The sequence below is a fragment of the Salvelinus namaycush genome, chromosome 2, assembly GCF_016432855.1.
Source record: "Salvelinus namaycush isolate Seneca chromosome 2, SaNama_1.0, whole genome shotgun sequence".
NCBI lineage: Eukaryota > Metazoa > Chordata > Actinopteri > Salmoniformes > Salmonidae > Salvelinus > Salvelinus namaycush.
Window position 1 is genome coordinate 42,939,024 of NC_052308.1, and position 24,196 is coordinate 42,963,219.

The window sequence follows — 24,196 nt, forward strand, 5'->3', positions numbered from 1 at the left end:
TAAATATCATGTCATATAACCACGCTGCACTTTGGTCCAATCCTTGCTACTCCTCTTCGGATGAAGAGAAGGAGGAGGCCCGTTACATTGGTGGCACAACGTTACCATAATGGTAACCATGATTTAAAGTCTTTAAGCTGCCATATCAGTTGATTTATAATGGGAAGATGTACCCAAATACATTTAAATTAATAAAAAATTTACAAAAATGTATTAATGCCCCAATGCCATCACAACTCAAGAATGACCCTTGAACATTCAGTGTCAAACCAACAGGTGGTTGACTGCTGTTACAGAAAGACAGACAGAATAACTAAGATCTATTTTTCTCTCTCTCTCTTCCAGGTGGATTCAGGGGATACAGGAAACTACAGTCTGATCACTTCTGTACCATCCACATTAATGCCCAATGTTGGAGTCGATACGCAGGCATTTAAAAAAGTACAGCACAAATAAAAATGATAGCCACAGTTTGTCTCATTCACCATCACCCATGTGATTGTGTTCTGCACTTCTTTAAAATGTTCTTACCATATCATTTATATGCAAAATACTGTAAGCCAAACTGTCAAATTGTCTGTTTCTGTCTTGTAGTCTGATACGTGTACAGCTCAATCCCCGACAGACCAGCAAACTCATAGTGAAACCACAACTGTCACTTTCTCTAGCTACAGATCCCAGAATACCCCTCTCATATAATGTCATATGTCTGTTCCGCTCAACAAGTTAAATGCTCGTCTCTCACAGGATGCTGTATATAGAGCATGTCTTGAGGTTAATGGTCAGACAATAAGTATTTCTGTTAAACACCTACCTATCTCTTACGCCTGTCTCTGTGATTGTATTTTTGGTATTTCTATGTCTCATGTTTTTATTCTGATAAACTGAGGTGGCTTGATAAGTATATTGGCTTTTTATTCATCTGTTTAGCTAATTCCATTAGGTGTCAGTTAAGCAAACTGTAAAACAACACCAACATCCACCTTACACATAAAAGCAACTGTTGAAGTTGAACCAAACCTCAGATACCTCAGAAAAATTCAACAGACACTATGGTTACATTTAACATCTTTACCAGATTATTTTAGATATGAAAACCCAAACTACATACAGCCTCTAAAAATACCAACATGAGAAACCAATGAATGCTTTTGACAATTACTGTAAGCACCTCAAGATGTCAACAGAAATGTAGTGTTGTTGAGTTACAGAGCCAGACATGGAGTCACAGCCAAAATATTAACTGTTGGGTGTTGCCAATGCTGTACATGAACCTTACTTCTTTTTATTAAAGTTGTCACAGTCAAAAAGGCCTCAAATAAAACATATGAATTTACTCTGACAGTGAAGCTAATGCTTTTAGGTTCATTTTATATTTTAGGATCAAAATATAACTACAGAACTTTGGCTAATATACCTTCCCCCAACCTCATGATGTGAGACACTACTTGATAGTTAATGGACTTTGTTTGTGGTTTTCCTGCGAGGAAGTTTCTCATCTATCTCTCTATTCAAACCGTTCTCTCAGTCACAGACACCATACTCCTAGTAGTTTGTGAGAGTCGGAGGATCTGTGAAAATGGTGTTGTTCACCCCTGATATGGCTGGTCATCTGTTTTTGGTCATCCTCCTTGTCTGTGAGTTATTCCTCCATTCCAAGTTATTGTAGTAGTCTACAGCTATAACTGTTGTAAGTTGATGTCTCAATTTATCAGTCTTGGACAATGATGACTCTGATTTGAATATGTCATTTTTTGCCTAAATAACGTGAACTCAATAAGATGTCTGATCTGGAGTAATAATGTCATGATCTTGTGTGAATAGTTACTAACATTATGTTACTATAGAACTGTGACTCATGCCAATCAATACTGGTTTTGAAAAAATGTGTCTCAAGAATTTTCTTAGAATGGCTAATTTGCATAGTGACCCTTTTTTGTTATTTCTAGATACCTTCCAATTCATCAAAGCACAAGGTCAGTATCATCATGGTCAAATAACTTCACATGGTCAAATAACTCAAGCATAGATTGGTAACTCTTTTTCTAATTTGGCACACAGAAATGAGAGGCCATGAGTAATTGGTCAAAAAGAATGGCACCAAGTGGCCTATAGGTGGAGCTCTTATAAGAAGACTAACTTAGACTCTCATATCCGCTGCCCCGTTTGACCTCGAGCAGGAGTTTCAAACATACGGCTGGTTTGAGTGGGGAAAAACGAACTCAACATACAGTGCATTCGGAAAGTATTCAGACACCTTGACTTTTTCCACATTTGTTACATTACAGCCTAATTCTAAAATGGATGAAATAATGTTTGTCCTCATCAATCTACACACAATACTCCATAAAGACAAAGCTAAAACAAGTTTTTAGAAAATTTTGCAAATGTATAAAAAACAGAAACACCTTATTTACATAAGTATTCAGACCCTTTGCTATGAAACTCGAAATTGAGCTCAGGTGCATCCTGTTTCCATTGATCATCCTTGAGATGTTTCTACAACGTGATTGGAGTCCATCTGTGGAAAATTCAATTGACTGTGTATGACTTGGAAAGAGACACACCTTTCTATATAAGGTCCCTCAGTTGACAGTGCATGTCAGAGCAAAAACCAAACCATGAGGTTGAAGGAAGTGTCCGTAGGGCTCCGAGACAGATCTGTGTCGAGGCACAGATCTGGGGGAGGGTACCAAAAACTGTCTACAGCATTGAAGGGCCCCAAGAACACAGTGGCCCCCATCATTCTTAAAAGGAAGAAGTTTGGAACCACCAAGACCCTTCCTAAATCTGTCTGCCCGGCCAAACTGAGCAATCGGGGGAGAAGGGTCTTGGTCAGGGAGGTGACCAAGAACCTGATGGTCAATAAGACGAAGCTCTAGAGTCCCTCTGTGGAAATGGGAGAACCATCCAGAAGGACAACCATCTCTGCAGCACTCCACCAATCAGGCCTTTATGGTAGAGTGGCCAGACGGAAGCCACTCCTCAGTAAAAGGCACATGACAGCCCGCTTGGAGTTTGCCAAAAGGCATCTAAAGACTCTCAGACTATAGGAAACAAGATTCTCTGGTCTGATGAAACCAAGATTGAACTTTATGGTCTGAATGTCAAGCGTCATGTCTGGAGGAAACCTGGCACCATCCCTACAGTGAAGCACGGTGGTGGCAGCATCATGCTGTGGGGATGTTTTTCAGTGGCAGGGACTGGGAGACAAGTCAGGATCGAGGGAAAGATGAACAGAGCAAAGTACAGAGAGATCCTTGATTAAAACCTGCTCCAGAGCGCTCAGGACCTTAGACTGGGGCAAAGGTTCACCTTCCAACAGGACAATGACCCCAAGCACACAGCTAAGACAACGCAGAAGTGGCATCGGGACAAGTCTCTGAACGTCCTTGAGTAGCCCAGCCAGAGCCCAGACTTGAAACCGATCGAATATCTCTGGAGAGACATGAAAATAGCTGTACAGCGACGCTCCCCATCCAACTTGACAGAACTTGAGAGGATCTGCAGAGAAGAATGGGAGAAACTCCCCAAATACAGGTGTGCCAAGCTTGTACCATCATACCCAAGAAGACTCGAGGCTGTAATTGCTGCCAAAGGTACTTCAACAAAGTACTGAGTAAAGGGTCTGAATACTTATGTAAATTTGATATTTCAGTGTTTTTCTTTATACATTTGCTAACATTTATAAAAATCTGTTTTTGCTTTGTCATTATGGAGTATTGTGTGTAGATTGGTGAGGGGGAAAAAAACGTTTTAATCCATTTTAGAATAAGGCTGTAACGTAACAAAATGTGGAAAAAGTAAATGGGTCTAAATACTTTCCGATTTCACTGTACTTTAAAATAACTAAAACCAAATCGAAACTTTAGAAACAGTAATAGACTTACATTCATATTGTTTCTTGACTGTCTAGATTGCTTATAATCACCGAAATGAAAGCTAGACAGTCAGGGAGCTTAAAGGATAGGATAGGGGGCAGCAAATTCACTATTGGATAAATAGCGTGCCCAATTTCAACTTCCTTCTACTCATCCCCAGAATATACGATATGCATATTATTAGTAGATTTGTATAGAAAACACTCTGAAGCTTCTAAAACTGTTTGAATCATGTCTGTAAGTATAACAGAACTTATGTAGCAGGCAAAACCCAGAGGACTAACCATTAAATCTTTTTTTTTAAGTAACTGTCTGTTCAATGAGTTTTCATTGGAATACTGGATTTCTAATCACTCTGTTTTCAGTTCCTACCGCTTCCACTGGATGTCACCAGTCTTAGGAAATAGGTTGAGGTTATTCATTTGTGCAATGAAGAAGAAGGCCATCAGGAAGCAGTGTAACGTCATGTGTACTGTTTGAGAGTTGCGCAAGACTAAAAAAAGTAGCGTTAGTTTGTTGCTCTCCTGTATTGAAAACAGATAGACCCGTCTTCAATTTGATCGATTATTAACGTTTACAAATACCTTTTGTAAACGTAAGTTGTATTACAAAAGTACTTTGAAATGTTTTGGCAAAGTTTAGAGGTAATTTTTTAGATATTTTGTAGTGACTTTGCGCAAATTGGAAGCTGTTCTTTTCTGGATCAACTGCGCCAAATAAATGGACAATTTGGAAATATATGGACAGAATTAATCGAACAAAAGGACCATTTGTGATGTTTATGGGACATATTGGAGTGCCAACAAAAGAATCTCGTCAAAGGTAATGCATGTTTTATATTTTATATCTGCGTTTTCAGTAGCGCCGGCAGGGTTGAAATATGCTACTCTCTCTTTGTTGACATTGTGCTATCATCAGATAATAGCATCTTATGCTTTCGCCGAAAAGCCTTTTGAAATCTGACATGGTGGCTGGATTCACAACGAGTGTAGCTTTAATTTGGTATCTTACATGTGTGATTTAATGAAAGTTTGATTTTATATAATGTTTTTGAATTTGGAGCTCTACATTTTCCCTGGCTATTGGCCAAGTGGGACGGTAGCGTCCCACATATCCTAGCGAAGTTAAAAAAAATTAAACGATGGATAGAGGACTATTTAGGGACATTTTTCACGGCAAGGAAATATAAATAATTGTCAGCGCGGTCCTCCGGACCTCGTTTATGACCGAATGCAGCCCCCGGGGAAACATTTGTTTAATACCCCTGACCTAGATACCTGAAACTTTGTATGTAGGTTCTTTCCTCATGCTGAACATATTTGCCTCGAGGACAGGGTAGATTTTCCTCCATCTTGGAAATCTTTTCAAACATTTGAAAAACGTATTCTCAGGAATGGTCCAAATAACACCTTATTCGGTATGTAGGCCCATGGTACATCTCTTAATTTAGCTAAGCTACGTGATTGGTTCAGAGATGGCTGAGTTATTGATCAATCAGGGAATCAGATTTTTTATTTAAAATACTTTGCAAATTCACTTCACAATGACCTATCAACTTGAAACGTTTTAGGGTAATCAAAGAGTTTACCATTTTTAAAATATTTCTTAGATACAAAAATGTCCCCTTGACATCCTTTTCTGGGAGATGTAGGCAAAGATTTGTATAACTAACCCAAGATAGACCACAGCCTGTCGTTTCCAATGGGAGCAAAATAATCCTAGTGGATCATAGTTGGGCAGAACAAGCAAGGAGGTGGGCAGAGCCAAGCACAAACTAGCGAGATCCTATTGGCACTTTCTAGCATGGATTTGTATATTTCTGTTAGGGAACACCTACTCTGTGAAGTGCACGTGTGCAATAACTCAATTTGCCCTTGCACTCCTTCTAAACAACACCTTTGCCAAAGGGTAGTCTGCAAAACTTAGTCCACTCTGTTTGTAACAGATTTTTGTTTTGCGAACACAAAACTTTGAGATCAAATGTTTTATCGATGGTAGAGAATTGCAGAATAACTGACAAAAATCCATCTCACTTCACCTTTTCAGTCAACATTTCCATGTGGGACCCAAATCGGTTAATGAAGGGCTGTTCCACGGGCCCCATTAGAGAGACCCAACAGTGGGCCCACTAAGTTTTGTCCTCAGTATCCACGTTGGCCCCACATGTGGTTGCCATGTTGGTCTTTATGTCGGTTCATGTTGGTCTTATTGAGGGACGCCAGTGGGCAAATGTATGATAACCCATGTGGGCCCCAGATTTTAACCCAAGTGGGTTAAGGAAGGGTTAACACTTGAGCCCTCATAAAGAATAACCACAAGGGGCCCACAAAGTTTTGTCCTCAATAACCACATTGGCCCCACATGTGGTTGCCATGTTGGGCTTCATAAGTTGTCCTAGCAGGCAAATTGAGGACTTACCTGCATGTGTCCCAGGTGTTTACCCAAATGGGTTACCCAGATGTAACACCTGGGACCCAAGTCCTCAATTTTCCCACTAGGGCAATAAGTAGGCTGTAAATGTTGGTTTCAAATGGGCTGTCCACCTGGGACCAAACTGGTATAATTCTCAGTCTTCAAGCAGGCCCCAGATGTTGCTGCCCAAGCTGTTTCTTAATAACTTCTTATGGCTGCGATCCTGTTAATCAATATGACAACAGCCAGTGAAAGTGCAGGGCGCCAAACTCAAACAACAGAAATCTCATAATTTAAATTCCTCAAACATACAAGTATCTTATACCATTTTAAAGGTAATCTTGTTGTTAATCCCACCACAGTGTCCGATTTCAAAAAGGCTTTACAGCGAAAGCACCCCAAACGATTATGTTAGGTCACCGCCAAGTCACAGAAAAACAGCCATTTTTCCAGCCATAGACAGGAGTCACAAAAAGCAGAAATAGAGATAAAATGAATCACTAACCTTTGATGATCTTCATCAGATGACACTCATAGGACTTCATGTTATACAATACTTGTATGTTTTGTTCGGTAAAGTTCATATTTATATAAAAAAATCTCAGTATACATTGGCGCTTTATGTTCAGTAGTTCCAAAAACATCCGGTGATTTTGCAGAGAGCCACATCAATTTCCAGAAATACTCATAATAAACGTTGATCAAAGATACAAGTGATATACATGGAATTTTAGATCCACTTCTTCTAAATGCAACCGCTGTGTCAGATAAAAAATAAAAAAAGCTTTATGGAAAAAGCAAACCATGCAATAATCTGAGTACGGCGCTCAGAGCCCAATCAAAACAAAAAGATATCCGCCATATTGTGCAGTCAACAGAAGTCAGAAATAACATTATAAACATTCACTTACCTTTGATGATCTTCATCAGAATGCACTCCCAGGAATCGCAGTTCCACAATAAATGTTTGTTTTGTTCGATGATGTCCATCATTTATGTCCAAATAGCTACTTTTGTTAGCGCGTTTTGTAAACAAATCCAAAGTCACGAAGCGCGTTCCCTAGGAGCAGACGAAATGTCAAAAAGTTCCCTTAAAGTCCGTAGAAACATGTCAAACGATGTATAGAATCCATCTTTAGGATGTTTTTAACATAAATCTTCAATAATGTTCCAACCGGAGAATTCCTTTGTCTTCAGAAAAGCAAATGGAACAGAGCTCGCTTTCACATGAACGAGCGTCACGAGCTCAAAGCATTCTGCCAGACCTCTGACTCATTCCCCTCTCATTCGGCCCCACTTGACAGTAGAAGCCTCAAACAAGTTTCTAAAGACGGTTGACATCTAGTGGAAGCCTTAGGAAGTGCAACATGACCAATATCCCACTGTATCCTCAATAGGGGCTGAGTTGAAAATCGACCAACCTCAGATTTCCCACTTCCTGGTTGGATTTTTTATCAGGTTTTTGCCTGCCATATGAGTTCTGTTATACTCACAGACATCATTCAAACAGTTTTAGAAACGTCAGAGTGTTTTCTATCCAAATATACTAATAATATGCATATATTAGCAACTGGGACTGAGGAGCAGGCCGTTTACTCCGGGCACCTCTGGGCACCTTATTCATCCAAGCTACTCAATACTGCCCCAGCCATATTAAGAGATGACAAAATCATAGTTTTCTTTAAAATAAAAAGTTTATTGATATCACATCAAATGCATTGTAGGAACTTCAGTTAGAGGGATAGTTAAACATAATTACACATTTACACACTGGTTTCCTTACCCTGTAAGCATCCTTTTGACAAGGTATGACAACAATTCATGCTTTGCTTTTATTTACCTGGCCACTGTTTCCAAATGCTAACTTTTTACAATTTGTAGTACAAATCCAATGCAAATCAATGATACAAACTTTAGCATTTTTCTCGCTTCGTGTCTAAATACAGTATGTACAATGTGTATTTTCAAATGTCTCAAGTGAAACGGTCTGTTTCTTTTATCTAGTCTGATATGTACCACGTATACAGCTCAATCCCCGACACACCAGCAACCTCAGCCCAGCAGGACAGCCTACTGACTTCCTCTACACTGCAGTGAAAAGTATTTGCCGTGAAAAGTATTTGCCCCCTTTCGGATTCTCTCTATTTTTGTATATTGTTGATACTGAATGTTATCAGATCTTCAACCAAAACCTAATATTAGATAAAGGGAACCTGAGTTTACAAATAACAAAAAAAGAAACATACTTATATATTTATTTAATTAACAAAGTTATGCAACACCCAATTCCCTGTGTGAAAGAAATTGCCCCCTTACACTCAATAACTGGTTGTGCCACCTTAAACTGCAATGCCTGCAACCAAACGCTTCCTTGGTTTGACTCAAGTTTGCCAAAAAAGCACCGGGAAGTACCTGGATGATCATCAAGACTCTTGGAAGAATGTTCTATGGACAGACAAGTTTAAGTATACCTTTTTGGATGACATGGGTCCCATTATGCCTGGTGAAAACCAAACACTGCATTCCACAGTAAGAACCTTATAACAACGGTCAAGCATTGTGGTGGTAGTGTGATGTTTGGGAATGCTTTGCTGCCTCAGGACCTGGACGACTTGCCTTAATAGAAGGAACCATGAATTCTGCTCTGTGTCAGAGAATTCTACAGGAAAACGTCAGCTCATCTGTCTGTGAGCTGAAGCTAAAGCGCAGCTGGGTCATGCAGCAAGACAATGATCCAAAACACACAATCAAGTGAAAATGGCTAAAAAGCCACAAATGGGAAGTTTTGGAATGGCCTAGTCAAAGTCCAGACCTAATTCCAATTGAGATGTTGTAGCAGGACTTGAAACGAGCAGTTCATGCATGAAAACCCTCAAATGTCACTGTTTTAAAGCAGTTCTGCATTGAAGAGTGGGCCAAAATTCCTCCACAGCGACGTGAGAGACTGATCAACAACTACAGGAATCATTTGGCTGGAGTCATTGCAGCTAATGGTGGTACAACCAGTTATTGAGTGAAAGGGGGCAATTACTTTTTCCCACAGGGGCATTGGGTGCTACATAACTTTGTTTCTGAAATAAATTAAATCAGTATGTAATTGTTGTGTTATTTGTTCACTCAGGTCCCCTTTATCTACGATGAGGTTTTTGTTGAAGATCCGATAACATTCAGTATCAAAAATATGCAAAAGTAGAGAACATTTGAAAGGGGCAAATACTTTTTCACAGCACTGTAGCTACTGATTGCAAAAATGTCCTATGTCTGCACCACACCCTTTGAGCCTCTTACAGGATGTTGTATGTAGAGAATGGCTACAGTATTATCACTGCTCTCTATTATCATCTGGCTCAGTGAATGTACTTATTTTATGTTTTACTAGTTGTCATGTTTTTGTGTAAGATCATTGATAAACCGTAAGGGCTAAATACAGTAGCTTTTTATTCATTTGTTTAGCTAATTCCGTTAGGGTAAGTGTAAATCAACACCCACATAAATGCAACTGTTGAAGTTAAGTAAAGAATTGGAGCTGAAAGACAGATAGAAAATATTGATTTGTGTTTATTTAGATAGTAGCAGCGTCCTCAAACGAAGGGGTTTGGGATCGGGGTAAGCATTAAAGGTTATAGGTTACAATAAAAAATGTAAACATGCAAATGTTCATATTTTCAGTTTACAGCCAGAGCTCTGAACTTTATTCCTTTCCCGTAACTTAAATGTATTTTTTTTATCCCTCACATGCATCTTTTTAATCTGGTGAAGATGTTCTCTGCTGTAAAATTTAAAGCAGGCAGAATACATTGACTTCAACCATCCTCTCGTCTCTGTTATTTTACATGATCCCTTCCATATCCCAAAAGACAGAATTATATTCTTCAAAATAAAGCTACAAATATTTACCTCTAAAATCGTACAATCGCGTCTCTATACCGTCTTTTTTACAGTTTCTTTTCAATTGTATAGTACTCTTTTATTAAAAGGTGGATTTTTGTTATTTTAATTCAAATGACTACCTTTACGTAACTCTTGTTATTTTCTACAGTGCTTGTACAGTACACAGGGATATTGGTTTCTTTGCTCTGGCATCCACAGAGGGGTCTGTAACGTGCTCAGGATCTCATCATTGCTGTCACAGTGCTTTCTCATCCTTTATTAGTGATCCAGAGCCAAACTGTGAAACCTTTTGTTATTCTTACATGTTTTACCCCTTGACATGGTCAAATAACTCAAGCATAGATTGATACCTTTTTTGAAAAAGGTATTCTCATGAACCATAGGTCCAAATAAAACCAAATTCAGTGTGTAGGCCCATGGAACATTGTTAAATTTAGGGTTACTGATCAATCTTGAAATCAGATTGTACGTGTCCATTTAAATCCTTTGTAAATCCACTTCACAATGGCCAATCAACGTCAAACGTTTTAGGGTCATCAAAGACATTACTGTGATGAGCCATGTTAAGTTCCTGTAGCACATTGTCAAGACAACCATGAGACCAGACATAACCCTGGTCTCAGAGTCCACAAAGACCATCATTATTTTTGAGCTGTCAGTCCCTTGGGAAGATCGTCTTCAGGAGGCAGACAAGAGGAAGAGGGCAAAGTATGAGGGACAGGTCATCAACTGTCAGAAGCAGGGTTGGAAGGCTAGGTGCATGCCTATCGAGGTAGGCTCCAAGGGTCTTGCTGGGCAATCCCTCTACAGAGCCTGCAGCGCACTTGGCATCAAGGGAGTGAAGAGGAGAAGAGCCATAAGCAGCACAATGTCTCTGGATCAAGAGAGGAGATCCATTGGGAGCAGCGTAATGCTACCTAGAGACATGTCAGGATCTGATCAACCTTGGTTGGGTCGCCTGTGCGAGGGTGTGTGATGTTGACCCGAAACACCCTATGACTCCAGGTTACATCACTAATTATGTGTCCAGGAGCATCAGAAAATGTATTCATTTGATTAAAAAAACAAGAGGCCTCCCGGGTGGTGCAGTGGTTTAGGGCACTGCATCAGTGCGGCTTGGTTGGGTTGTGTTTCGGAGGACGCATGGCTTTCGACCTTCGTCTCTCCCGAGCCCGTACGGGAGTTGTAGCGATGAGACAAGATAGTAATTACTAGCAATTGGATAGCACGAAATTGGGGGGAAAAGGGGGTAAAATTAAAAAAATTAAAAAACAAGGAAACAATTAACAATTCCCTGTCACGTTCCTGACCTGTTTTCTCTTGTTTTGTATGTGTTTATTGGTCAGGGCGTGAGTTTTGGGTGGGCAGTCTATGTTTTCTGTTTCTATGTTGGTTTTGGGTTGCCTGGTATGGCTCTCAATCAGAGGCAGGTGTTTGACGTTTCCTCTGATTGAGAGTCATATTAAGGTAGGTTGTTCTCACTGTTTGTTTGTGGGTGGTTGTCTCCTGTGTCAGTGTTTGTCGCACCATACGGGACTGTTCGGTTTGTTTGTACATCGTTCTTTTTGTGTAGTCTATTTTCCCTGTTCGTGCGTTCTTCGTGTTATATGTAAGTTCGTATAGTTCAGGTCTGTCTACGTTTTCGTTTTGTTATTTTGTATCATTCCAAGTGTTTTTCCCGTGTTTCGTCGTTGTCCTAAATAAATATTATGTATTCACAATCTGCTGCATCTTGGTTCAATCCATGCTCCTCCTCTTCGGATGAAGAGGAGTACCGTTACAGAACCACCCACCAAATTACCAGAACCAAGCAGCGTAATACACAGGACTACTGGACTTGGGAGGACGAGCTGGATGGAAAAGGACCTTGGGCTCAACCAGGGGAATATCGCCGCCCCAAAGCTGAGCTGGAGGCAGCGAAAGCAGAGAGGCGGCGATATGAGGAGGCAGCAAGGAAGCAAGGCTGGAGACCGGAGAATCAAGCCCAAAACTGCAGATATGAAGGTACGCGGCTAGCAAGGAAGCCCGAGAAGAAACCCCAAAAATTTCTTGGGGGGGGGCTAAGAGGTAGTGGGCCAAGGGCAGGTAGGAGACCTGCGCCCACTTCCCAGGCTAACCGTGGAGAGCGGGAGTACGGGCAGACGCCGTGTTACGCAGTAGAGCGCACGGTGTCTCCTGTACGTGTGCACAGCCCGGTGCGGGTTATTCCACCTCCCCGCATTGGTAGGGCTAGATTGGGCATTGAGCCAGGTGCCATGATGCCGGCTCAACGCGTCTGGTCTCCAGTGCGTCTCCTCGGGCCGGCATACATGGCACCAGCCTTACGCATGGTGTCCCCGGTTCGCCTACATAGCCCGGTGCGGGTTATTCCACCTCCCCGCACTGGTCGGGCGACGGGGAGCATTCAACCAGGTAAGGTTGGGCAGGCTCAATGCTCAAGGGAGCCAGTACGCTTACACGGTCCGGTATTTCCGGCGCTACCTCCTCGCCCCAGCCCAGTACCACCAGTGCCTACACCACGCACCAGGCTTCCAGTGCATCGTCAGAGCCCTGTTCCTCCTCCACGCACTCTTCCTATGGTGCGTGTCTCCAGTCTAGTGCCTCCAGTTCCGGCACCACGCACTAAGCCACCTGTGCGTCTCCAGAGCCCTGTACACACTGTTCCTTCTCCCCGTACTCGTCCTGATGTGCGTGCCCTCAGTCCGGTGCCACCAGTGCCGGTACCACGCACCAGGCAAATAGTACGCTTTGAGAATCTAGTGTGCCCTGTCCCTGCTCCCCGCACTAGCATGAGGGTGCGTGTCCTTAGCCCGGTGCCTCCAGTTCCGGCACCACGCACCAGGCCTACAGTGCGCCTCAGCCGGCATGAGTCTGCCGTCTGCACAGCGATGCCTGAACTGCCCGTCTGCCAAGCGCCATCTGAGCCATCCGTCTACCCAGCGCCATCTGAGCCATCCGTCTACCCAGCGCCATCTGAGCCATCCGTCTACCCAGCGCCATTAGAGCCATCCGTCTGCCCCGAGCCATTAGAGCCGCCCGTCTGTCCCGAGCCGTCAGAGCCGTTCGCCAGCCAGGACCAGCCAGAGCCGTCCAGCCAGGACCAGCCAGAGCCGTCCAGCCAGGACCAGCCAGAGCCGTCCAGCCAGGACCAGCCAGAGCCGTCCAGCCAGGACCTGCCAGAGCCGTCCAGCCAGGACCTGCCAGAGCCGTCCAGCCAGGACCTGCCAGAGCCGTCCAGCCAGGACCTGCCAGAGCCGTCCAGCCAGGACCTGCCAGAGCCGTCCAGCCAGGACCTGCCAGAGCCGTCCAGCCAGGACCTGCCAGAGTTCCTCAGCCCGGAGCTGCCGTCCCTCAGCCCGGAGCTGCCGTCCCTCAGCCCGGAGCTGCCGTCCCTCAGCCCGGAGCTGCCGTCCCTCAGCCCGGAGCTGCCCCTTATCCCGGTGCTGGCCCTTATCCCGGTGCTGCCCCTTCATTTAGGTGGGTTTAGTTGGAGGGTGGTCATTGGGAGGGGGATACAGAAGCGGGGAGTGACTATGGTGGTGTGGGGACAGCGTCCGGAGCCTGAGCCACCACCGTGGTCAGATGCCCACCCAGACCCTCCCCTAGACTTTGTGCTGGTGCGCCCGGCGTTCGCACCTTAAGGGGGGGGTTATGTCACGTTCCTGACCTGTTTTCTCTTGTTTTGTATGTGTTTATTGGTCAGGGTGTGAGTTTTGGGTGGGCAGTCTATGTTTTCTGTTTCTATGTTGGTTTTGGGTTGCCTGGTATGGCTCTCAATCAGAGGCAGGTGTTTGACGTTTCCTCTGATTGAGAGTCATATTAAGGTAGGTTGTTCTCACTGTTTGTTTGTGGGTGGTTGTCTCCTGTGTCAGTGTTTGTCGCACCATACGGGACTGTTCGGTTTGTTTGTACATCGTTCTTTTTGTGTAGTCTATTTTCCCTGTTCGTGCGTTCTTCGTGTTATATGTAAGTTCGTATAGTTCAGGTCTGTCTACGTTTTCGTTTTGTTATTTTGTATCATTCCAAGTGTTTTTCCCGTGTTTCGTCGTTGTCCTAAATAAATATTATGTATTCACAATCTGCTGCATCTTGGTTCAATCCATGCTCCTCCTCTTCGGATGAAGAGGAGTACCGTTACATTCCCTGTTCCTTATCTGTCGTGATTGGTTTTGAGGCTCCTTTGGTACGTGACATCACTCTGAGCCCTTACCAAAACACCAAACATGGCGGAGAGTTTTACTCGTCATCTGAAACCACTAGTGACCACCAACTTCAATGACATTTAAATAACATTGCTGCTGAGGAGGCCTAGCTAGCTAGCTACAGTGCTTGCGTAATCTCAGCCGTTTTCTTGTAAAACAGAATTAGCATTTTGCTTGCTAGCTAATGCATTAGCTAAACTGCTTCTAGATTTGGGATCTCATGGGGGCTTCAGGAGCCAGCAGGTTTGAATTTATAACTAGAGCCGTGTTTAGACACCTGTGCACATTTGTTGCTATTCCTTGCTAGTTAGTCAGTTATTTGCCCAGTTATAGCAGATTGTTGGTCATCTAACAGGGTTTGTTTGGTCAGGAAAGGTCGAGGGGGCTGTTGCTCAAGGAGAGAGAGACATTGCAGCAGCAGGTAGGCTAGCCTATAGAATAAATAATAATAGATAGCCAATTCAAAACATATCATGTAGCCTAGTCTGGCTACTTACGTCGGTGTTTAACTACACTGAACAAAAACATAAAGGCAGCATGTAAAGTGTTGGTCCCATGCTTCTTGAGCTGAAATAAAAAAATCCTATGATCTTTCCATACACACAAAAAGCTTATTGCTCTCAATTTTTGTGCACAAATTGGTTTAAATCCCTGTTAGTGAGCATTTCTTCTTTGACAATATAATCCATACACCTGACAGGTGTGGTGTATCAAGAAGTTGATTAAACAGTATGATCATTACAGAGATGCACCTTGTGCTGGGGCAATAAAAGGTCACTCTAAAATGGGCAGTTTTGTCACACAACACAACACAGATGTCTAAAGTTTTGAAGGAGTGTGCAATTGGCAAGCTGCCTGCAAGATGGTCTGTCCACCCAAGCTGTTTACAGAGAATTGAATGTTAATTTCTCTGTTTTAGAGAATTTAGCAGTATGTCCACCCGGCCTTTAACAACACAGACCACATGTATTGCATTGTGTGGGCGAGCGGTCTGCTGATGTCAGCGTTGTGAACAGAGTGACCATGGTGGTGCTGGGGTTATGGTATGGGCAGGCATAAGCTACGGACAACGAACACAATTGCATTTTTATCGATGGCAATTTGAATGCACAGAGATACTATGGCGAGATCCTGAGGCCCATTGTCATACCCATTCATACGCCGCCTTCATGTTTCAGCACCATAATGCACGGCCACTTGTCGCAAGGATCTGTACACAATTCCTTGAAGCTGAAAATGTCCCTGTTCTTCCATGGCCTGCATACTCATCAGACATGTCACCCACTGAGCATGTTTGGGATGCTCTGGATCAATGTGTTCGACAGCGTGTTCCAGTTCCCGCCAATATCCAGCAACTTCACACAGCCATTGAAGAGGACTGGGACAATATTCCACAGGCCACAATCAACAGCCTGATCACCTCTATGCGAAGGAGATGTGTTGCGCTGCATGAGGGAAATGATGGTTGCACCACATAGTGACGGGTTTTCTGATCCATGCCACTACCTTTTTTAAGGTATCTGTGACCAACATATGCATATCTGTATTCCCAGTCATGTGAAATCCATAGATTAGGGCTTAATGAATATATTTCAGTTGACTGATTTCCTTATATGAACTGTAACTCAGTAAAATCTTTGAAATTGTTGCATGTTGCGTTAACATTTTTGTTCAGTATATTTATCCGTTAGCAGCATGTGTTATTGTCATGTCCTATGTTCTGTCCCTGTTTCGCTGTATGCTCTCACTCTCTCTCCCTACTTTGTGCGCGGAGTGAAGGGAGAGACTCATTCTGAATGTGAAAGCACATGACAGTTGAGCAAGATTTCAAAATGTAATCGCAGCTAAAACACAGTTTTAAGACAACTACTGTTACTGTTTTTAAAGAGAGGGGAGTCTCAGCTTTCGGTGAGTATAAATATTACATTTAAACGTTCAATATCATGTCAGATGTCCTCTTTCGTTGGCCTAGTCTGGTTAAATATGTTTTAAATATAACATGGGGTATGTGGGGCGAACAGAAAGGGGATTCCAGACTGTGTAGTTCAAAGTAGGGGGTTCTATGAATTTAGTAGGTCACCTAGCATTACAGGCACCCTGTCTTATGAAATGGTGTTGTTAATAAAGATCATTGTTTTCTATATCTGTGTTGAGTTTTCGTGTCCAATCCTCGCTGGACCATACCGGTCAAACAAAGATGGTGGCTCACACTACTCTGCTCAATCCAGTACTTGCCCCACCTATCAGGTGGTCTAGCAAGCTTTATTACACTGGTGGCACCAGTGGGATATATATGTTAGACCATGAGGACACACCAAACTTAGGATCAGGTGCGGCCCAGATGGCAGTCCCCGTCCCACATAATGGTCAGCCATTCCCCGCAACATGCAGTCGGTGCGCCCTGTCTTTATGCCAGAAACATTTACCGGTATGGGGCTGGAATGGTCTGTTTGGGCTGGACAGTTGGAAATGGCTGCCAAGGTAAACAATTAGAATGTTGGGCTCAAGTTAAAAATGTCTTTGTTTCTATCGGGGCGGGCTCGAGACATTTATAGCGGTCTTTCCGTTGAACATAGAAGTGACTACACACAGTTGAAAAATGCTATGGGGAAATGTTTAGACCCTTGTGACAGTCACAATGGGAACTGTGCTAACTTCCTGGCTAGGAGGAGGCTGCATAACGAAACAGCCCGTGAATTTGGTAATGCTCTACGTCGGTTAATGGAGAAAGAGTACCCAACTGCAGATGCCACTACTCTGGATATGTTTACACGTGATCATTTTATTGATTATGTATGTAGTGGGGACTGGCGAGTCAGTCTTCGGTCTGCTAGGCCCGCTACTAAGGAACAAAGCGGGTTTGCTTATGACTGAGGGAAGAGAGGCCGAAGCAAATTCTGCTAGGAATGTGGATGTAACCGTCATACGAGAAGAAACTGCCCCTACCTGCCGGGAAACTAGAGGGGGTGTGTACGGCAGGCCAAATGCTCGTCCCCCCTTCCTCTTCCTTCTAGACTGGCCTCTCCATGTGACATGAACACTTCCGGGGTGTACCTCAATGCTAAACTAAGTGGGTGGGACTATCGTCTACCAGTTGATACCGGTGCTCAAGCTTCAGTTGTTTCCATAGCTAAAAATAACTAATGGAGACACTGAGTTGATGGGTTACCAGGGCTAAGTAGCTGTAGCGAATGGGCGGGAAATGTAGATCCTGGGCCGTTGGCAGACCAGTTGTCAATTTGAGTCTTTAGTCGTAGTTACTGAATTCTTATGGTGGATATCCTGCCCTAAGACATTTTGCTTGGCACTGACATCCTAGCTACGTTTGGTGATGTGATTGATATGGGGGAAGATGAAACCGACTAATGGGAAAGAAGCTACCTCTCTTGCTGTTGTATGATGCTAACCAACCCAAACCTGTTACTGTTCACTATGATACAGTAGTCTTACCCCGCTGCGAAGTAATTAACCCGGTTGGGCAGTTGAAGGTCTTCCCAACAAGTACACCAAAGGTATGCTGGAACCCTCTTCCTCTCTGCTCAACCATTGTGATGTCCTGGTGGCTCACGCCGTGTGTACAGTTGACCAGGGGGTTATGCCAGTATGTGTACTTAATATGACTGATGAGAACCAGATTCTAAAATGGGGCATGGAAATTGTCACTCTATTCACCGAGGTGGAGGTAGATAGTGAAACAGTGGAATTCGAAAAGCGGAGTGAAGAGGGCATCACCCCTTCCTGGTCTGTAAACACCATTGTGGCGCAATTTGGTTTGGAAAAGAGAGGTTTTGAACGCGCCGAACTTCATTCCATTCGTGAACTGCTCCATCGGCACACTTCTGTTTTTAGTACAGGAGATACGGATCTAGGGCAAACTCACCTTAAAATGCATCAGATAGATACCGGTAACGCAAAACCCATTAAAATGGCCCCGCGCAGGATCCCCCTCCAACTGCAACAGGAATCCGTAGACCACATTTAGCAGATGCTAAAGCATGGCATCATCCGCCCCTCATGTAGCCCCTGGACAGCCCCTGTCGTTCTGGTAAAAAAAAGAGACTCAATGATGTCACTGAGAAAGATGCTTACCTGCTCCGGAGAATTGACGATGCTCTTCACAGTTTGAACAAGGCTCGCTGGTTCTCCACCCATGAGACAGTCGGGTTGGACCCCAAAGACAGATCAAAAACTGTGTTTTCTACCAGACGGGGTTTGAATTCAACGTTTTACGTTTTGGTTTATGCAACGCACCAAGTACCTTCTAGAGGTTGATGGATGTAGTCCTAGCAGATTCACAGTAGACCACCCATTTAGTTGATTTGGATGACATTATTGTGTCCGGTCGTACCGTTCAAGAACATCTCTTCCACAAATCTCGAACCTCTGCTTATCATCCCCAGTCAGATGGGTTGCTCGCGCGCATCTAGCACACGAGAGAGGTCATCTGACCTTCAGCATCCACGAGAGGGGTCTTCCGGTCTTGTTCAGCAATGGGAGGCGCCAGCAGTGTCTCCTTCAATGGGAGGGAGGTCAACGGGAGCCCAACTTTCTCGGGGAGCACGAGCAGTGCGAGACCAGAAGCAACTAGCGTGGTCCAAAGAGACCACATGGCTTCGGAGTGACTCAAGGACGGTCTTTTCCATCCAGGATGGGGGACAGTGTGTTGAACTGGGATGTTCTTCTACCGTATGTCATGATGGTCTATCGTAGTAGTGTTCATGCATGTACCGGGTTCAACCCATACAAAGTGCTGTTTGGTTAAGAAATTGTTCTTCTAGTCGATGTGATGCTTGACATAGATCACAGGGGAAAAATTACATCTGTCAGTGAATATGTATTGTGGCTGGATGACACTTTGTCTACATTAGTGTGGTCAGTGAAAAGACACCAAGCTAGTGCCTCCGGTTAGCAGAAAGCTAACTTTGATTATCGGGACAATTTTCTATATTAATCTGTGGGTGAATTGGTTTGGGTTCGAAATAAGGCAAAGAAGCGGGGGTTATGTCCTAAGTTACAGAGGTGCTACAAACACCCTTTCCAAGTGCTAGAGCAGGTTTTAGAGGTCCTGTGCCGCATAGAACTGGCGGAGAGAGGTCCTGAAACTGTGGTGCATTTCAAACAACTCAAACCCTTTGTTCCTTGTTTATTTGCACAGACTCCGGTACGACCCGGCTGGGTGGGAGAGAGAGAGAGATTTCCTGCCCAACCTCGCAGGCCTTCCCGCCGACTGGAGGTCAACCCATGACCCAGTTGGGTTATCACCGACCGGGGTTCCAGTCTGCTGTGGATTTTCCCATAGAGAGGCTGTTCTGCATCCAGGGCTGTTGATGCCAGCTGCATATAGCACACAGAGTGGTTATCTGACCTCCAGCTTCTACGAGAGGGTACTTCCGGCATTCTTCAGCAACGGGAAGCAGCATCTCTTTCAGTGGGAGGAAGGTCAACGGGAGCCCAACGGTCTCGGGGAGCATGACCAGTGCAAGTCTGGCAGCCACCAGCGTAGTCCAAAGTTACCACATGGCTTTGGAACAACTCAGGGACGGTCTTTTCCACCTAGGATGGGGATAGTGTGGTGAAGCTGTAGGACAGCCTGTAAGGGAAGATATTACTAAATCATTAACTAATTGCTCACATCTGTGCCTACTTACAAGACTCTGACCAGAATTCTGAGAAACTGATATAAGGCAGAGCCGAGATTGCAGGCAGATCTTGGCAGAGGAGCTCCGCTTTGATGAACGCTGGGCTTATAGCCTTTGCAAGTATCTGCATTGCACTCACCTTAACAGAGGGAGGTTTTGGCCAGTTCTCCTTAACCGTTCAGACAAGTAAAAAATCTGTCTTACTTGTCTGAAGGACAAGTGGCAGAAAAAGTTAATGTCAAGCCCTGCAGATAATTCCACCAAGGGCAACTGGCTAGAAGAACTGAGCCGATGGACAAGGGGCAATGAAATGTGGTATGTAAACCTTATGTATGTCCTTAGAAGCTGTGTGAATATAAAGTCACTGCAACCTTAGATGGCTGCACCAGACCAAGTGGTGGCACTATAGATCTCATCGTCACCAGTGCCACCATATGATACCAGAGCAATAACTATTGATCAAGTGGACTTTGTCTCATGCAAATAAATTATGTCAAATATTGTGATTTGTATATCTGTATAATCATATATCGTTGCCTGTGTTATGTTGTCTGAACGTAGGGAAAAGTGGATATTTTATTCTGTAAAATCCTGTCCTGCCGCTTGCACAGTCAGCGTATTACAGCTGTGAGAGTGTATTGAAGTATTTTGGAACGCTAATGTGGAGTGAACCAACAGATTTAAATCAACATGGTAATGCTTTCACTGACTGCACATAAAGGAAGATAGTTCCTACATCACAGAGTGCTGGCTTTGTTATCCAACTGATCTTGTGTCCTTTCTGTCATCCTGTGAAACCCGTTCATTGCTGCTCGCAGGTGTATTTTTTCTGTCTAATGTCCATATTGTTTTCCCCTTGGAATATTGTTCTGTTTCTCTTGAACAATGTCGTCTAATTTGTTATTTCTCTGCTGGTCAGGGAGATGCTTTACAATTGGTCCATCTCTCTGTTGGTAATACGCAACTCAGTTAGTTATGAGCAAGTTCTTCTTGTTGGCGAGGCTCCCTGTGCGTTGTCAGCATTTGATGGTGCGCCAGTCTAGCAATCTCTCCAGTGTTAGGTCCAGTGTTGGGTCCAGGACGGTGGGCCTTGAGGGCGGTGTGGTCACCTGCTAATGAGAGTGGCCAGTAGGGGGAGCAGTGCTGCTGTAAGGGGGGCAGAGAGGCCTGCTGCTCCTCCACACTCCATGGCATTCTCCTGCATCAGACACAGGGGGCATCACAGGAGTTTCAGACCATAGAAATGAATGAATACATACACTATATATCTATATGGTTCAGACAATATACAGATGGTCACATATATGATTAATGTCATGTTATTAAACACTCATAAACAGGCGTTCATGTACTTTCTGTGTAATCACAGAATTGTGACGCAGACGCACACACATATCTACATACTGCGTACCTCGGGGTGAAAAGGATGACACGATTCTGGCCGCTTTCTGTCTTTCTGAAACTTCAGCCTATCACATTTCAGAGACTCATTGTGTGCAGAGGGGTTAAGGATAGAAATACTGATGAACCACACCTCAGATACATTTAACTGATACTGTGGTGACCGTTTCTGCAACATCATTCTAGCATGATGAGATCACCAAACCGTAATGCACGCTTCATAAATAGCTACATGTATGAGATATGGATTAATACCTCTGACAATGAAGAAGCTATTCACATTCACAGAAGACTAAAGTCTAAGTTCAGAGTACACTTACAGTTAACTTACAAAACCCATCTACTTACAAAACATTTATACTAAAAAACATTCAAAAGCTTTGTACTAACAATACACTCAAACACCTCAAACTTATTGAGGGTTAGTAAAGGATATACATAATCTCGATGGGATCCATGGAAACCAGGGGGGCAGAGCTGCAGTCACACTTGTTGTCCACGACGACCATGAAGAGATTACTGCTGGGAATCTGCTGAATTACAAAAGATCTGAGGAGGGAGAGAGAGAGAGAAAGAGAGAATGAGAAAGCGAGTTGAGTTGATTCAGTTGATGCTTTTAACATAAGGCTAGGTCCCTATTTTCTCCACTTCCTGTCTGACTGACGTGCCCAAAGTAAACTGCCTGTTGTTCAGGCCCTGAAGCCAGAATATGCATATAATTGTACCATTGGAAAGAAGACACTTTGAAGTTTGGAGAAATGTTAAAATAATGTAGGAGACTATAACACAATAGACATGGTCAGAGAAAATCCAAAGAAAAACCAACCGGAAATGTTTTTTGGGGAGAGCACATGCTCTTTACAATGGAACGTATAGAGAAATAATTAAATCTAGCTCCCATTATGCAATTCCTATGGCTTCCACTGGGTGTCAGTCGTCTTTGTTCAAGGTTTCAGGCTTGTTTCTTCCAAAACGAGTAAGAAAAATTAGTTTTACTACAGGGACACAGACTTGGAAATTTGTGTATGTGCGCGATGACGAGGACATGCACCTGCTAATATCGTTTTCCTATTGAACATAATTCTTTCCGTATGAAATATTATAGTTTAATTACATTTTACGGTATCTGAGGATTAATTAGAAACATATTTTGACTTGTTGAAACAAAGTTTAGGGGTAGATTTTCGGATTCCTATCTTAGCATGTTGAACGAGTGGATTACTCAAATCGATGGCGCCAACAAAATACTTTTTGGGATATAAAGAAGGATTTTAATCTAACAAAACGACACTACATGTTATAGCTGGGACCTTTTGGATGACAAATCAGAGGAAGATTTTCAAAAAGCACGTGAATATTTAATCGCTATTTGTGAAACCTGTGCCGGTGGAGAAATATTTTGATTTGGGGCGCCGTCCTCAAACAATCATATGGCATGCTTCGCTGAAAAGCCTACTGTAAATCAAACACTGCAGTTAGATTAACAAGTATTTAAGCTTTCAACCGATATAAGACGCTTGTATGTACCTAAATGTTTAATATCCATCATTTTTATGATTATTTACTTGAATTGCGAGTCCTCCAGTTTCACCGGAAGTTGTCCCGCTAGCGGGACGCCTTTTCCAGAACTAACGCATGAAATTACCCTGTATTGTGTATACACCATCAACACAAAGGTTAAGTGAGTTTATCGGTGCCTAATACACAGGTGAGGTAATTGTGTTACAAGTACCTGACACACCCCTCACAGTCGATGTTTCCCGTGGTCTCTTTGATGGTACGCTCAGAAACGAAGGCAGGGTACTCCGTGTCACATGGCACCATCATGGTCTTTCCCCTCGACCTTTGGGCTGGAAATGGGACATGTAAATCTTAACATAATAAAAACACGAAAGACTCACACACACACACGTGTGCAAGGACCCTTACACACACACACACACACACACCTCAAGGTATATTCTTACACACACTGACCTTTGACTGAGAGATCAACATGCCACCAGCTGTAAAGGTTGAACTCCAGCAGGAAACTGATGAGGAAAACAAACATACATTGATATAATAATACAATAATATGTACTGTGGTTGATAATCAATGCATCTCATTATTTTATCGTATCAAGGTGATTATTTTATTGTTCTCACATGACAAGTTTGGTCAGGAGCCATTTCACGATGGAGAAGGGCTGGGAGAGAAGAAATTAAATAATTAGCATTGACTGGATGTATGTAAGTCTGATGAGTAGTTTAGGGACAGTATGTACATGTGACAATATTTAGGGACAGTACTTACATGTGACAATATTTAGGGGCAGTACTTACATGTGACAATAGTTAGGGACAGTACTTACATGTGACAATATTTAGGGACAGTACTTACATGTGATAATATTTAGGGACAGTACTTACATGTGATAATATTTAGGGACAGTACTTACATGTGACAATAGTTAGGGACAGTACTTACATGTGACAATATTTAGGGACAGTACTTACATGTGACAATATTTAGGGACAGTACTTACATGTGACAATATTTAGGGGCAGTACTTACATGTGATAATGTTTAGGGGCAGTACTTACATGTGATAATATTTAGGGGCAGTACTTACATGTGATCATATTTAGGGACAGTACTTACATGTGATAATATTTAGGGACAGTACTTACATGTGATAATATTTAGGGACAGTACTTACATGTGATAATATTTAGGGACAGTACTTACATGTGATAATATTTAGGGACAGTACTTACATGTGACAAT

At 43.1% G+C, this 24,196-nt stretch overlaps 1 long non-coding RNA gene across 1 annotated transcript; it reads right to left on the bottom strand.

Moving 5' to 3' along the window:
• Positions 1-21,894: 21,894 nt before the first annotated feature.
• LOC120063518 lies at positions 21,895-23,625 on the bottom strand. The gene is made up of 4 exons (XR_005478519.1): positions 23,575-23,625; positions 23,404-23,459; positions 23,159-23,276; positions 21,895-21,975 (listed from the first exon to the last, which is right to left on the bottom strand). It is a non-coding gene; the product is annotated as an uncharacterized LOC120063518 (long non-coding RNA).
• Between the last annotated feature and the right edge of the window lie 571 nt (positions 23,626-24,196).